General features: G+C 51.7%; 1 protein-coding gene across 6 annotated transcripts in view; it reads left to right on the top strand.

The window, feature by feature from the left end:
* The window catches only part of AFAP1 (actin filament associated protein 1), a 132154-nt gene that overhangs the window by 25472 nt on the left and 89963 nt on the right, over positions 1-16719 (top strand). For 3 of the 6 annotated variants that reach the window (XM_059166062.1, XM_059166026.1, XM_059166071.1), the window contains exon 2: positions 3420-3468. The gene's annotated coding sequence lies outside the window, so the exon portion shown is untranslated. Of the gene's footprint in view, positions 1-3419; positions 3469-7639; positions 7832-10743; positions 10805-16719 lie in introns of all 6 variants that reach the window. The other 3 variants (XM_059166034.1, XM_059166049.1, XM_059166041.1) reach the window with 3 other exon arrangements.

Genomic DNA, 16719 nt, shown 5'->3' with positions numbered 1-16719 from the left:
TATGAAATCCGTATCCACATTGTTAATGCGGATATAAAATGTTTGAGTAGGGGCACCTAGGTGGCTCAGTCCGTTAAGCCTCTGCCTTCAGCTCAGGTCTTGGTTCCAGGGTCCTGGGTTTGAGCCCCTGGTCAGTGGAAAGCCTGCTTCTCCCTCTCCCACTCCCCCTACCTATGTTCCCTCTCTCACTCCTTCTCTCTGTCGAACAAATAAATAAAATCTTTAAAAATAATTAAAATGTTTGAATAGTTACCTTAGTTCATTCATCGCTTACTGGGTGTCTTATAGGCTGGGCATTGGGGATAGAGGTAATTATAGCTGATCCCCGCTCTCATGGAGGTGAGGTCTAGGGCAGTTGACAGACTTGTGGCTGCAGGATAAATGGGTGAGTGTGATGATGGAGGGGTACCCTGTACACACCTGGAACCACCGACCAGTTTGTGCTTTATGAACACAGACAGTGAGTTGAAACGCAGCTGGAGTGATTCTGTATATCCATGCTTGTACAGTTGGTGGGAAGTACCCACGTATGTGCGAAATAGACTCTCGAATGGCCTTATGTGGATGGAATGGCTTTGTCTAGGCCTTGCTTTATCTTCCTTCATGAGGAAAATGAAAATCAGAGCAACATTGCTACAGGAGCTCTGGGCCCGAGTTTGGGCCAGTGGGTTTTGGCTTTGGCTCTTCTGCCCTGGCCACTGTCTGGGTGTTGAGATGCTGTGCTGGGGCAGGAGGATTGGGTTAGATGGCACTTACGGCCTTTTGTAGTTCTGACATCAAGACCCATCATCTCAACCCATCTTCCTGGGGAGTAGAGAAAGAACATGGCAACTGGGGAGTTGTTGACCTACATTTACTGGGACTTTGTGGCGTGATTTTGGGGAATGCCCCGGGAGAAATGTTGGTGGTCTGTTCCGTTGTGAGGGGCACGCAGGCGTCTTCATGTTCTGTGATGGTGGCAAATGCCTGGGTAAGGTCCAAGCATCAGTGGAGTCAGCCAGGAGGAGGCAGAGGACCGAGCGCTACACGTGATGTACTGGGAGCAGAATTCACTGACTCTCTTCTGTGAGTACCTTTTTCAGGGATTCTAGCTTCATATGATTCCTGTGGTTTAGGCCCAGGATATTTGCCATCATCATGGGACGTTGAACACCCTTTGGCCTCTGCTGTGGAAATGTACAGGCTCCTGCTTCTGAGTTAGCGGGCAACAACACCCAATAGCTTCACTGTGCTGAGTTGGGATGGGCTCAGGCCCGTCCAAGAAAGTGTGGTCTCATACATTGGTTTGGTTCTCTCTCTGAGAGCACTTCCTGACCCCTTGGAGGAGGGGTACAGCTCAAGTCCAGGGCTGCCCAGGGCAAACCCCCCCCCCCCGCAAGGTTACCCAGTGAGATCGCCCGCATTCACGATGCTCTTGGTTGGGACAAGGTGGGAGGAACTCTGTTTTACGTGGTGGTTATAAATGGCGGTAATGACTTCTTACGTTTGTGTTTTGCCTCATGGTTCACAAAGAAGTTTAACATCTCATTTTATCCCCTCGGCGATTCTGTGTGGAAGCTGGGTGGGTTTCACATCTCTTGTTTTCCCCAGTGACTTTAGTGGGGCTTACAGCAGATCAGGGACTTAACCCAGGGCTCTCAGGTACGGCATGGTGACTGAGTTAATAATACTGTTTTGCATATTTGAGAGCCGCTGAGAGTAGGTCTTAAAAGAGCTCCTCACAAGGACAGGCAATCTTGTGACTATGTGCGGTAAGGGATGTTGCCTAGATTCATCGTGGTGATCGCTGGTGAGATACAGATATGTTATATAAATTATGTTAGATACCCAAAACTCACATGATGCAGTGTGTCAGTCACACCTCAATTTTAAAAAATAAAAAATAGAGAAAGAGGCTTTACCAAGGTCATGGACTGAGTTAAGGTGGCCGCGTGTCTTCCTTGCTGCTCCACCAGGCTCTGGAGCAGTTCTTGGACCCTTTCGATGTCCCGCCCTCGGTTCTTTCCTGCAGATGCGTTCCTAAAGCCCCCTGGTTTGGCCCTGTGCCTGGGGGCCTCCTCCACCTCTCTGTGGTATGCGTGTTATTTTAACCCCTGTGAATGAGCTCTTGCCCTGCAGGGACCGCCCCCGCCTGACAGCCACCCCCGGCCCCTGGCCCCGCTCTGCACTCCATGCAATGTTCAGATCTGATCACTTCCTTCTAGAAATGGGATATGCTAGTGTGCTGGGTTCTTTTTTTTTTTTTTTTTTTTTCATTCAAGCTAGTTAGAGCCCAAACTGAAATAGATGATAGCAATCAGTATGCTGCTTTCAGACCGTGACTGGGTGGCTGTCGCTTCCTCCATGTGAGCTGTCCCTCTGTGTTGTCGCCACAATGGCTGGCTTGGTGTCCAGGCCATGGTTAAGGACTGCTGAAACCCAAGTAAGGCCAGCAGAGGTATTGCGTCTGGAAAATGACAAGCAAATTAAAGGAATTTTTACTTAAGATGTTTGCAAAAGAATAGAGAGTTGACCTGTTTCTCAGCTGGAGTTTAATTTCAGTTCAGAAAGCAGCTGTGTCCCCGAGGGCTTGGGGTTTCGCTCTGTGACAGATGAATTTAATTGTTGTTGTATGACCATATTATGCTTTTGTGGCTTTCATGGACCTTTCTCCCAAATGGAACAGATTTTTCTATGAAAGTCACACTTCCTTTTTGAGACGCGTAATGGTAATTTTGTGGAATGATCTCCTGTTCTTTTAACCCTGCCGAGGAGCAAACACTCTGCTTTCGGCTCCCGGAAGTTCTGTCTGGGTTCTGCCTCTGCTGCCAAAGGACAGCGAAGCAATCATCAAAGCCGGAGAGCAAGACACATGTGCATCATGGAAATTCTCGAATGCTGTTTCAAATCTCTATGTTACTTGGATCTTTGCCTTACAGATAAGGAAACTGAGGCTCAGCGAAACTGAACCAGCTTTCCCAAGGTCACAGAGCTCTCGTGTGGTAGTTCTGGGGTGGCAAGCCAAACCTCGGTCCCAGAGGCCTTCTCTGAGCCCCTGCTGAAAGGCTGCCTCCTGTCACCCCCATACCTTACGATCTCATCTTCGAGGGGGCCACCTGCCCTCTGAGCTCTATGGGGCAGTGTCTGTCTTATTTGCACTGTATTGCCCAGGCCTGACCTAATAGCCGGCACATAGTAGGCATTTGTGGAATGATGACGTGAGGGGTTTCTGATATTAGCATCTTATCATTAACATTCTTGTAGATCTATTTTCTCACCTGACCCTTAAAATGGGGAGGCAGAGTGTTTCCCTCCCCTATTACACATAAGGAAATGATGTTGTAGAGTCTGGAATTGAATTCTGGGTTATGTATTTCCAGTTCATGCAATTTATTTATTATTTATTTATTTATTTATTTAATTTATTTTTTACCTTTCAGATTCTTCTGAAATTCTTTCTTTGGTGAGGGTCATCCGAAGGAGGCACAGGTAAGAAGATTTCACGGTCTTCCAGTTCAGTGGCTTTAAAAAGAAAATTAACCCGTCTTGGCAAGAGCCATTGTGTGATCTGCTGGGAATGCTTAGAATAGAGCTTCTGCATTAAAATCAAGACAGTGTCTGCTCATAACCATGTCAGAGATGAAGTGTGACTGTCTGGCTTACTTGGTTGGGGGTGAAGCTGGAAATCTTGAGGACACAGGTAAGAACCTTTGTCCCTGCTGTCACCCAGGAGCCCATCCCACAGTGGCTCTCCCGCGTCCTTGCCAGCCCTGCTCTGCTCTCTTGCTGGCGTTTGTCTTCTTGCGGCTTTTATGAATATCAGAATTCCCCTGCGTGTGATCTGAAAATTCACATAGGCAAAACAGAGCTTTTTAAAAGTGTGTAGCACATCTCCCCACTCGTAAAGGAAACACATGTTCATTGGGGAGTGTTTGGAAATAAGAAAGATAGAGAAGAAAATAAGTCTCAGCAGCAGACATCAGCACTAGGACCGAGTCGGCCTTGGGCAGAAAAGTGCTACCACAGCAGGCCAGAGAATGCTGTCCTCTGTCCTCCAAGAGGCCTGCTTGCAAGCTGGGCCCTTGGCTGGTGTCTGGAACTTCCATGTTGAGACGGTTCCCACCACCCTGACAGGTAAAAGCGGCTCCCGGAGTCTGAGCTCCTTGTGCAGAGAGCACGGTTTGTGCCTGCAGACCCGCTGTCCTCCCGGGAGTCTGGAACCTTGTACGCGCCAGGCCAGAGGATCCCGTGTGTGCAGCCCCCAGTGAAACCCCTGATGCTGGGTTCTCTAATGAGTTTCCTGGTGACAGCAACTCACGTGCACTTTCCTGTGAGACTCTGAGGGGGAGGACCCCGGAGCCACCCACCTCGGGGCCTCTGCACCTTACGCCTTTCCCTGTTGCTGACAGGGCTCTGTGCCTTCTTGCAGGGATGAATCTAGCTCTCGGGGTGCCTGTGCGCCGAGCTTTCTTGGCCAGTTATCCAGCCTCCGGGCTGGGGGAGGCAGCAGGAGATCTTGGAGACCCTTGACTAAGGGCTAGTCCTTTTCTTTTTCTCAGCATCAAACTTTGTGTTTTGTTTTGTTTTTTTTCTTTAGTAAAACAGGTATGACATCTGTCTGAGATGTTTTTTTATTCCACAAACATAAAGGAGCGTTTTGTTACATCATGAAATACTCTTTCAAAACATGATTTATACTTAAATTATACCTTAAAGGTTTATGTAACATTGGCTGTTTGGGGTTTATGGTTTATAGAGCTATTGCAGTTAACGAAAACCCTTGTTTGCAGAACTCAAGAGTGTGTCTCAGCATAGGTTGTCCTTGGGGTGGGTTGGAGAGGGTGTGGTGGTGTGGGTGATCTGGGCAGATGCCTTCAACCCTTCTGTAGAGGAGCAGTTTCTGCTGGCTCCATCATCGGCCATGTTCGAGAATAGCCGCCTCACTGAGTCCTCACCAATATTGAGGATTACCAGGCAAAGCAATTTGTCAACTGGTTAAATTATAGATGATATCATTTTAATTTGCATTTTAAAAAATATTTATTTATTTGACACACAGCCCACGCAGAGTGAGAGCACGAAAGGATTGTGGGGGGCTGGGGCAGAGGGAGAAGCAGGCTCCCTGCTTGGTGGGGCTCCATTCTAGGACCCTGGAATCACGACCCGAGCCGAAAGCAGATGCTTAACAAACAAGGCCACCCAAGAGCTCCTTGATTTGCATTTTTCGTTATTAGTGAGGTTTGAATGATTTTCTTTTCTGACTTGCCTGCCCATCATGTCTTTTCGATTGAGCATTTCCCATCCTTTGCCCAGATATTTTGTGATGCTTCTGGGCTGAGATAGTGACCTCCCAGGGAGAAGCCTTGTATCCTCCTTCTGCCGTACCCACTCCAGGCCTCTGACATGGTGTGTGTTGGAGAAGTGGGCTTTCCTTACGGTGGGAAGCATGACTTCTGTTACCCGTTGATGAGGTCCTCCTCAAAAGAAAGCCCCGATGTGTGCACTGGAATTGATACGTGCCACGGAAGGACGCCGTGGCATCCCTCAGAGGATGGGGACAGGGACAGCTGTTTCCATGGGGGAGAGGGGCAATGAGGGGCCTTTATCTGCTCATCACTCGCTGTAATGGTACAAATATCTCAACCAGGATGTGTCCATGTATTTCTCATGAAATATAGAAAGATTCCGAATGTGAAAACCTTAATGAGCTCACTAACCTCTTGTGATTGCTAAAGTGACACGGGACGGGAGCAGGGACACAAAGGCACAGAAGGATTCTGTCCCCAGTGCTGAGTCCCTGCCCAAAGGGGACTCGATTGCGGGGCATGTTTGTGTCCACAACAACCACGACTGCCGGTACTTTCTGGCTGCTGGCAGAAAAGATGGCTGAGCACATGCAGATGCAGTGACCGGGTGGGGGAGGGGAGCTGGTGGCCAGGAGCTGTGTTTGTGTGACAGGCTGACTCCTCACCTTGACTCTTTAGAGGAGGTGCTAGGGAAGGTGTGTCTGGGGGGTGTGTGTGTGCAGTCGCTACACCCCCTCAGGTCCCTGGGGCGATGCAGCGGTGACATCTAGTACGTCACATGTGTGTGCCACACCCATGGCAACACTCTGGAGGGCCCCAGAGGAGGGGCTGGGGTGGGAGGTTAGAGTGGAGGGAGAATGTCCCCATTTTGCATAAATCTGAATTTTATTTTATTTTTTTAAAGCTTTTGTTTATTTGAGAGAAAGAATGAGAGAGAGATCGAGCATTGCGGGGGAAGGGCAGAGGGAGAAGCAGGCTCCCCACAGAGCAGGGAGCCCAATGTGGGCCTCGATCCCAGGAACCCGGGATCATTACCTGAGCCGAAGACAGACACTTAACCCCCTGAGCCACCCAGGAGCCCCTCATCTATCTGAATTTCAAGTTTCAATATTTTATTATTTAGCGCTTCTTAATTATGTTTACACATTAATCACATTTGTAATGAAAGCAATGTTTACTTCTGAGAATTTGAAAAAAAATGTGAAATAACCTGTGACTGTGACCGGGGACTAGTTATTCAGCCTTCCTGTGCCTCGGTTGGGGAGTGATATTGTATCCATTTTATACGGTTGTCTCAAGAGTTCTGAGAGATTAAACTCAGATCCTGGCACTTCCTGAGGGCATAAGGCTATCAGTTCAACATTTTAGAAGAAAGAGAATGCTAACAGGTCATCCTCGGGCCATTGTAGAGAAAACCTGAATTCAGTTCCCTATAAACAGTGTGATGGAAAAGCATAATTTGGGCGTCAAGAGACTCAGCTGTGAATGGGGCTCTCTGATGAGCCTGCAGTCCCCAGCAGATCCTTGCTCCTCCCGTGCATGTTGGGAGCCATAGCACCTTCCCGCCACACCGCGGGACGATGGTGAGGGGCACATGGGTGCGGGAACAGAATGCATCCAGAGAATCCCACGTGATCTGTCCTGTGCGGATTTGGCCCGTTGTCACAGCAGCGGCATCAGCGGAAAGGACAGCTTGCCTCGATTTGCATATCTGGGTGTTTGTGTTATTTATAAACAGTTAGAAAAGGCGTGGAAGGCTGTTTGTGGCAAGCTGGTAGATCTGGCAAAACACGGACAGTTCTGTGAGCACAGTTTGCAGGAGCGCGGGCCCGAGCGTTCGCATAAACAAACACATTCACCCATCTTTAAGAGTTGCTCTTAAAAACAGACAGTCAGCCGTTGGCCATATGGTTGATCAGCTTTCCCTTGAAATACAGGGGGTTTGATGGCCAGACGTCTGAAATCTGAAACCATCTTAAAACAGCTTTATCCGCCCCCCGCCTTGCCCCTTTTTTTCCATTATGAGGAGAGAAGAACGGAGAGAGGACAGTGTCACTTTACAGGGGCTCTTGTCACCATCTGTCCTATTCCCTGTGGACCTGTCATGTCAGCATCACCGCAGGTCGGGTGGAGACATCCTTTCTCCTCTTCTCTGTGGCATGGTTCCGTCCCGCATCTGTCACTCTCTGGTGTGTGTTCCGGTTTGTCTGTTCGCACCGGCACACACGTGGGCTCCCTGAAGGCCCAGGTTGGCGTCTGGAGTTGCTGCTGCCCACCCCCAACCCAGGCACAGCGAATTGTGTTTGTTGAGTGAACAGGAAGGGTGAGACGGCCGCTCTTCCCTCTTCTGCCAGGTCCTGAAAAATGCTTGTGGGAGATGCTGCGCGAGCAGGGAGTAGGGGACTGTAGGCGACGAGGCCACACGCGTCCCTGGGGGACGTCTCATCAGCCCAAATACTTAGCCTGGAAGAAGGTGCGAGTCTTGAGTGGAAACGTGGGGACCGCTTCCTTGGGAAATTAGCAGGTGGTCTCGGCATTTCACACAGGTAAGCTACGCTGCCCTGTGTGCGTGTGTGCGCGTATGTATGTGTGCACGTGTGTATGTGTGTGTGTGTGTGTGTGTGTGTGTGTGTGTGCATGCGCGTGGGCCACGGGCTTCTGTCCTGGTGCAGAGAGATTATACAGCCCGAGGCATGAGAAAACGAGCTGCCCAGCATCACCAGGTAGAGTGGGACCAGAGCCTACCTGTGTCCTTCCCAGAGCCTCCCTGCTCTCACCTCCCCGCCCTCTCTCCTGCTCACACCATCTTCCTCCACTCCACAAAAGCAGGAACGGGGGAGAAAATGTAGCCCCGTGCCCCTGGTGCAGAGAAAAAACCCAGCAGCTTCAAATCACGTTGACAGGTCTTGTACCGAGAGCAAGGGGTGATTTTTTACAATACTTTTAAATTTCACAGGACCTTACATTTCCTCATAAGTTTTATAATACAAGATGATCGAAGGGGTTTGGCGAATGGCGACTTTAGGAAAAGGGGGGAAAATCAAAGAGAGAATTGCAGTTCTTGCTTTACTGTCAGCCTAGGATTTAAGTGCTTCCGAGTCTCACCCGTACTTGTGCTGCAGCTTGGACCATTATGAGGCCAGTGACTACCCATTGTTCTAGAACAGCAGATGCCGCCACCAACTCTCCCCTCTAAGGGCGGTCTTACTCATTTTAAATGCAAATGACAGGAGCAGCAGATGGCGAGGTGGGCTAAGAATTTATGACAGCTCTTATGTCCGGACCTGGGACTGGCTGAGCCCTCGGAGAACTGATTACGATCTGTCCCCTTGCCAGCTGGGCTCTTTTTCTCGCCTGGTCTAGAAGGATTGCTCTCCTGCAGTCCACGAAGATGGATCGCTGATTGTTTTGAAATCACGAAGGGTTGTTTGCACCATCTAAAATTCTGAAGCGGAGAGAGCTATCCAAAGGCTGTCTTCTCTTTGGGCTTCAGAGCTTTCGAATCCGTGTCTAGGGTTTATGTGAGCTAATTAAGGTCTTCTTCAATAGGTAATTGAATATGTTCCTGATTGAACAGGGGTGTGCCCCATGGCATAGCCCCTAGCACTTTGTTGACATGAGGATAGGGTGCTTAGAACAGAACCTGGACCTTCTAAATGACCACCTAAATGGGAATTCTTTCTAAATGACTTTCTTAATGAGTGACATGGAGCACCAGAGCGCATGCTTATTAAAGAGAGACCCTTTCATCTTGTCTGAATTCGGATTTGGCATCAGTATTTAGCAGTACAGCCATAGAACTGGCCCAGCCCCTTCTTCCTCCCTTTATACAATCCAAAGGTGTTTCCAGGGTGGGAGTGCTCCCTGCCTTTCTCCTCACAGACTGTGCCCCTGTCCTGCCTACCTGACTTCCCTACCTGTCCCCCCTCCTCTGGGCGTTCTGCAGAGGGATCGGCCCCTGCCTTGGCATTCCTATGGCTGAAAGAGAGGGGTCGCTGCCAGCTGTCCCGTGGGGGGCGTTCATCTTGCCAGTGCTGCTGTCTGGTCACTGAGTGGCACCGAAAGTACATACTCGTGCAAAACCTGAGGTCAAAGTGAGCATCTTTGTCAGGATGCTCTGAGTATCTTAAACATGGCTGGAAAGCCATGAGAAAATATGTGATTGCTGAAATTTGGGGTTAGAGGGATGTCAGGGACTTGTCGTGGAGTGACAGCAGAGCAGGGAGGTGAAGGAGTGACAGGCACGTTGTGCATCTCCCTGCTAGGCACTGGTGGATGTGGGGCTGCATCCCACGTGTGACTTAGGAACTTGTCTGGCAATTGTGTTTCAGCTCCCGCCACAGTGTTCTTCCTCTGCTGTCATGTTGTTCCTTGTACTGTAGGCCTCCAGCCACATGCAATATGGGAGTGTTCTTGCTGGTCGAGAGAGCGCGCTGTCGCTGCACGGTCCCGGTGCCCTGGCTTTCTGGTGTAGGCACCTGGCCGCCAGCATGTGGGTCTCCTGAGTTTGCTGTTTTAGCATACAGTTCAAGGCTCTGGGAAAAGAGGGGCCAGAACCAGCACAGAGATATACTGGAAGGACAGTTCACCAAGTAACCTGGGATGGAGACAGTTTGCACGGGCAGCACGGGACGCGCTCTGCGTGCAGCATGTTCTTTTCAGCCCCTCCCGGCAGCATTACAGATTTCTGGAGGATTCGGGGTAACTGGAAACGCCAAAGACGGCCCTCCTGCGTGCTGTGGGCAGTCAGGGTTCATTCTGGGTTCATTTGCTCACGGCAGCCTTATTCCAGGCCATGTGTGAAGGGTGGATGTTCTCCTGGTGGGGCCAGTGGAGGGGTTTGCTAGGGCTGACGTATGGGAGTGATGTGCATTTGAATCTGTTTGAACTGTGAGTAAGCGAAACACAGGCAGGTGCCCTTGGCCACATTATTTATTAATCACTGTTCCACCTCCCGGTCAGACGTTGGATGAGGGTCCCTCGAGTCTCCTGCGTGTGTGCACACACTGCCCACACTCACACCCCTCCCACCCATCCATACACACGTGTCCTTTTTAAAGCCCCAGCTTTATTGGCCACGTCTGCTTCCAGCACTTTCCCATCTCACTGCCTCTTCTGTTTTACCTCCCAGACACCTGTTGTCCCCAGTCGGCCTGCCTGCCTTCTTCCTTCCTGGCGTCGGAGGCTCCTGTGGCTGGGAAGCACCCTCACAGTTTCCAGGGTTTTCTGAATCTTGTTTTATCAGGCCCTGTGGATGGCGGAGAGGCTGAGGCTCAGGGAGGGGCTGTGCGTGCTATTTGACAACGATGGGATTTTCTCCCGCGCAGGCAACTTGCTGTGTGCTTAGTGCTAAAGAATGCTTGACTTCCACCCTCCTTAGTGAGGGATGCTTAGTGGATCTAGCCTCGCTTCCAACAGGAAAGCATGATTCGCATATCATCTTGTTTTGTATCACCAGGTATCGACGGATAGGCTGTCCTGGAGCTCCTCGTTCACTCAGCCAGGGTCTGCTGACCTGGGTACGTGTACGTGCTATGGCAGCTGCTTTGCCGGCCCCTGGGACTCACCCCTAGGGGCACTGTCCTCCTGGATGGCCTGGCTCAGACAGACATGCAAAACTGGTGGTGTTTTGAGAATGCTGGAATGGGGTTCCCGCAAGGTGTGGGGCTGAGCTCCTGTATCCCCACCGCCCCCCAAGCAGCTTATCCCCATAGCTCTGCGTGCCTGCCAGAGCCCTCGCCACAATGCTTTGAAATTCTTAGCTTATATGCTCATCTGGATTCCCATGAAAGGGAGAGCTCTCGAGGGACATGGTGTGGGCTATGTACCCATTATTGTTATGTTCCCATTGCCCAGCATGGTAAAGGCAAAAGATGGACAAGGGTTCTTTACTGTTTCATGGAAACTACGTGGGCTGAAGGAGGGGTCCCCATGGTTGGGGGAGCAGGGGGTAGACAGGATGGGCTCACCGAGGGAGGGAGTGGGTTTTGTTTCTCAACTTACATTTGCAATCACACAGACTTAGGGAAACATCGCAGAAATAGCACAGAGAACTCCTGTATGCCCTTCACCAGATTCCCCAAACATTTTACAACATGGGTATTTCCCCTTGCCCTCCCTCTTGTGCTCAATCTCTTCTGTGTGTGTGTGTGTGTGTGTGTGTGTGTGTGTGTGTGTTTATTCATTCATTACCAAACTGTTTGGAGTGGAGGCTGGATTGCAGGGGTGAGGTGAAGAAGTGGCAGAGGAGAGGTGGGCCGGGAGCTCTCACAGCAATCTGGGCAGGAGAACTCAGTGGCTGGGCCTGGTGGGAAATGACCAGAGAGGTGAGATGGGGTTCATCTGCTGTATGATTTGCTCACAGGTTGGATGAAGGGCCTCAGGGATTTTGGCCTGAGTGGCTGGTACACTAGTGATGCCATTATTGAGATGGGGACGACCGGGAGGAGGGGGTTTGGCAGGGGGAGTCAGAAGCCGGTTGTAGGGCTAAGACTGAGGCCCAAGCACAGAGGGCCCGGAGCACTGGGGGAAAAGAGCAGAAAACAAGACCTCAAAGAACGTGAGCAATTCAGAAGGATAGAGTTAGCAGATTTCATTCGTAAGCAAAGAGGCCACTGAGATGTGAGGAGTCCTCAGCTCGTCTAGACAGGGCTGAGCCTGCTCAGTCGGTCCCCGCTGTTGGTGGAAGCAGCTGGCTTTCATCCGCAGATGCACGGAACTCACCCCCATGTCCTGTTTCTCGTAATGTGCCATCTGTGTCCCATGGCCTTTGCTTTCACAGCTCTTTGTCACCACTTCTGTCACTTGCCCCTGGGTGTTTCCGTCACTCGACCCCATCTCCCCAGCATTCCTCAGGAAGGCTAGATTCAGCTTCTTTTCCCCACAGAGGGCAGATGGCAGGCGGGGCGGGGGCTTAACGGGAGATGGGAATTGAGGGGAGATTACTGTGTAAATGGTAGGTGGAGTCAGAGCTGGAGGGAGTCATCCAGGGAGGAGCGTACTGATGAGGAAAAAGCCCCCGTCCAAGATGATGAGTGGGAAGAGCAGGGGAGACCAGGCCTGGGAGGCAAGTGGAGAAACTGTGTCCAGAAGGGCATGTGACAGGTGTACGTTCAGAAGCGGTCCCATCAGTGAAGTGAGGGCAGATGTCCCTGACGGTACCGGAGCCCGTCAGAGGAGGGGCCATTGCGACGAGGGAGCCCGACGGGGTGGGAAGGATGGGAGTTGGGGGGCAGCAGTGTGGGCCTCTATTTCGAGGGACCTGGTCAAGTCAGGCTTGCTCTAGATGGCCCAGCCTGATGTTAGGAACAGTACTTTGTTTATTTCGTAAGCTCTGGATCCTTAGCTGGGAGCAGATGAACACCCTTCAGCTGGAGAACAAAACGTGTATTAAAACTCTCTTAGTTGTGGCTCAGGCTATGTTTTGGACATTACTAGGGACATTTTCTCTTTGGAAGTAGGGCCCTTTGAGCCAAGAAGCACTTCCAAGAGAGACACACACTTTCATACAGAAAAGGTTAAAGTGACAGAACAGTGTGCTGCTTTATGGAAGCACAGGTTACCGAGGTAGCATTCACTATAGCATTCACTAAAGCTGCTAGCTAGCATCTCGGCCAGGTGCCTCTTGTTACTGAGGAGACGCTGGTCGGTCACCTGCGAGCCTTGTGTCTTTGAGGGAATGAGTTCCTCTTCTCCGGGGCTCGTTTTCTCCCCTCTGAAATACAGCATCTCCTCCACGCATTACATTGTTGCTGAAACGATGTTCCTGACTCTTCTGGAGGAGGGGTTCTCCCTAGGTTTGGGGGGGGAGGTGTCTCATGAAATATACAGGGGAGATGAGGTTGGGTTTCTCCAAACCAAGGGCCCTGAGAGATGATGCTCTGTCCAGGAAAGTTACAGATCATCTTATTTAACCCTTACACCTATGCTTTAAAGCCAAGATAATGCTTGAGCAAATGTTTCTGACAGATAATTATACTGACGACGAGGAGGGTAACCGTCACAGTCTATTGAGGATTAACCCTGTGGGCCAAGTTCTTCACATGAGGACATGTTGATGAGCTCCATCATTGTCCTTTTCCGGAGAGAGGAGAGTGACGCGGCTGTGCGCTAGAGGCCCCTGCTAGGAAGTAGGGGGCAGAATTTCAACCCAGTTGCTTCAACTCCAGAGTCTGTGACCATTCAATGCCCAAGCACAAGTCCATCATCACTTTCTTTGGGAGCCTGAGTCACATCTGTTCTGTGAGCCCGGAGGCTCCAAGCCCTGAGAAGCTAATGGCTAATGGGAAGGTGACTGTCTTCTTTAATTGGCTTCCACTGACACATGGACATATGTTCCCCAGCCCTCGGTGCCCACCAGCCCTCCCCGTCCACGTGGGCATGGTGGGGGCCCCATCTGCTGGGGAGGGGGAACAGGGGCAGAGCGACAGACGGCCTTCCAGCCTTCCTTCCCCAGAGACAAGCCCATCAGCCCCACACTCCCCCTGCCGTCTGAGCCCCGGTTCTGTGCCTGCTGCTACCGGGAGCCCCAGAGGCATTTCCTGTTCTGCTCTCTGGAGGACCTGGATAGAAGCAGGGTCTGCGGCCTCCGCACTTCACCATGACCGGAGGATAGGAACAAGCTCATCCGAGGCCAGAGGTCAGCCTCTCCATTCGCGGCCCCCCACCCCTGCCCCGGAGTCTGTGCAGGGTCAGGTGTACACGTGGGGTGGCAGCACTCGTCAGCAGGGGCAGGGGGATGGGGTACTGGGTCGTGCATCCTGCCCAGTGTGTATGTCCTTCTAAGGCCAGGCCACCTCTGCACGAACAGCTGGAAGACAGTGAGCCCAAGGAGTGAGAGTTGGCCTCCCGTTTCCAGCTGTGTTTCAGCTCTTAGTGGACTAGCCTTCTGAGTCCTGGGCTTGTCCCGACAGCCTCTCTCAGCCTTGGAGGCTGGGCCTTGGCCTTTAGGCTTGCCTTTCTAGACTTTGCTTCCCTGGACCCCCAGAGCAGAGATGGCAAAGATTTCAGGCTTCCGGCTTTCGTGGCCACTATGCTGCTCTGCTGCTGTGGCATGGAAGCCCCGTGGCCAGCCAGTGAGTGGGGGTGGCTGTGTGCCAACAAGACCCTGTTTACAGACCAAGGCTTCGTGCCAGACGGGGCCCACAGTTGTCGTCCACTCCCCACTGGGATGGTGAAGCTACAGATTGAGGCCTGTTACCAAGACCTTCTGCATCTGGTTGAACCTGACCTTTGGGAGGACATCAGCCAGAGGCCGAGCATGTCTTCGGGGGCAGTGTCACTCTTCAGCTGTCCCCTCTCCTAATGGCCTTGCTGGAGGTCTGGATCCTTGGGGCCCCCGAGGTTGTTGGTTGTGGTTGGCTGGGTGCTTCATAGAACAGGATGGTCACTGCTTCTTCAAGGAGCCCTGTTGTCAGTCAGACAGTCCCCTGTGGGTTGGGGCCACCGGGACCCGCAGCATCACCTCCTCTGGGAGCTTGTTAGGAAGGCAGACCCTCAGAGCCCCCTTACCTGCTGAGTCAGAATCTGCATTTTAACAAGCGCCCCTCAGTAGCATTTCCATGGAAGTTTCAGAAGCCCTGGGGGTGGGGGGGATTCCAGTGTGAAGGACAGAGAGGAAGCGTTTTGAAAATGCTTTTATCTCCAGCTGTTTAACATTAAAGTATAATTGCAGAACTTGATTGCTGTGTAGGCAGCTGTGTCTGGACCAACATCTACTAGAACCATCTCTGAGTGCTATCTTCCTGACAGAAAGGGGCTGTCGGGCTCACCTTGGGGATTGACATCAGGAGTTCTAGACTACCTAAAAAACACAAGGCAGAAGTGTCTGCCCCTCGGTGTGTGCCCAGGTGCCCTGCCTTGCTGAGCTGTGCCTCAGTCTCCCCAGGACGATAGGAGAGATGAGGACAGCCAGGGATTACAGCTCTCATGGTTACAAGGATTCTGTTTGCTTTTGGTCAGGCCATAGGCCTTGATCCTGGCCTCCCGCCTCTGCCATCTCAAGGAGGATGCTTTCCTTCCCTGAGTTGTGGGTGACCCCTCCTCCCTGCCCGCTTTTGGCTGAGGTCTGGGGTGTGGGAGTGATTGGAAATGCAGTATCTTTCTGGAGCTTCGAACTATGGTAAGGAAAAGCTCAGATGTGGGGAGGCCACTTCTCAATTTGTTGGAGGTGCACAAGCTTTGCCCACCCTGCTAGTCTGAAGTCCGAGGGCCCTGCGGCCCCCCTGACCTCCCGGCCCCAAGCTGCGTTCCCGATGACTTAGTTAGGTTAGGCCTTTTAATTCATGTAAAGTAGGCTGCAGATGTGCATAGAATGGAGCTGGTAGTGTGAAGGGCAGTGTTTAAGAGCAAACATCTATTGTCTCAGTTTCTGGAAACGAGGTGGCATACTATGGAGGGCCTGTCCTGATGGCCAGGGCCTCCCTCTCCCTCTACCCCCGCCCCTCTTCTCAGAGAGTGTTGAGTCTGTGAGCAGCTTTCCCACTCTGGCATCTCTTCCTGCTTCCTCCCCCACAAAGCTGCTGTCCCGGCAGTGACCGTGGACATCTGCTGAGCCATTAGGCCCCCAAGCCAGCAGCTGGGGGCCGCTGTGCTGGCTGCCGGCTCAGCTTTCGCTCTGTGCTGAGAGGCCTCAGTGTTTTTTTAAAGTGATGGTTCTCCAATTCAGGAGATGGTGCCAGGGCCTCTCTCATGCCCTAAATTAGCTACGGTCCCCGAGGATTTTAAAGGCAGGTTCTGACCAGAGGGAGCACTTCTGGGCACCCAGACTTGCCGCTTAGTCTTTTCTGTGGCCTTGATCTGAAGGTCCCTGTTCCTCCCTGAGCTTCAGGGCCTACATTCGTGAATCCCCAGTTTTAGATATTAGACTGTTCTAGATTGCCTCGACTTGAGGAGCCTCCCTGCTGAAGAGAGAACTCGGTCAGCAGGAACACAGGTGGGCCCGGAGAGGGTGGGCCCTGCTCCCTGGAGCTGGGTGAAGAGGGAGCAGCCGGCCCCTGCACCTGGCTCTCCCTCCCTCCCTCCCTGGCTGGGGCCACACCACACGTGGCCTCTCTGTCTTGCTGGAGAGGGGAGGGGTCAGCTCACCCTGCCTTGCTTTTCAAAGAGCCTTGCCCTGGCCCAACGGAGGGCTTTGAGGGCTTTGTGCTTCAGTGGGATCCTCTTCCCCTTGGGAGAAGGCAGAGCTGGCTAGGATGTGGCTGCTCCTGTCCTGTCCAGCCCTGTGGGCTGTGAGCCCCTCCCAACTCCCCTGGCTTCAACAGTAGCCTGTGGTTGTTTGAATGAGACCCAGTTTACAAGTTCAGTCTGCCGCTCTTTCCCCTTTTGTTTGTTTTTATTCCTTCCTTTGATTAGAAGAAGAAGACATTCATGAATAAAGATGCAGTGCAGCTTTATGGTAATGAAGAGAACTCATTCCCTGGAGCTTTCTGTGATT

The sequence above is a fragment of the Mustela lutreola genome, chromosome 1 (genome assembly GCF_030435805.1).
Source record: "Mustela lutreola isolate mMusLut2 chromosome 1, mMusLut2.pri, whole genome shotgun sequence".
Taxonomy (NCBI): Eukaryota; Metazoa; Chordata; class Mammalia; order Carnivora; family Mustelidae; genus Mustela; species Mustela lutreola.
Note: the sequence above shows the minus strand (reverse complement) of the source record. Positions and strands in the feature narration are given on the sequence as shown.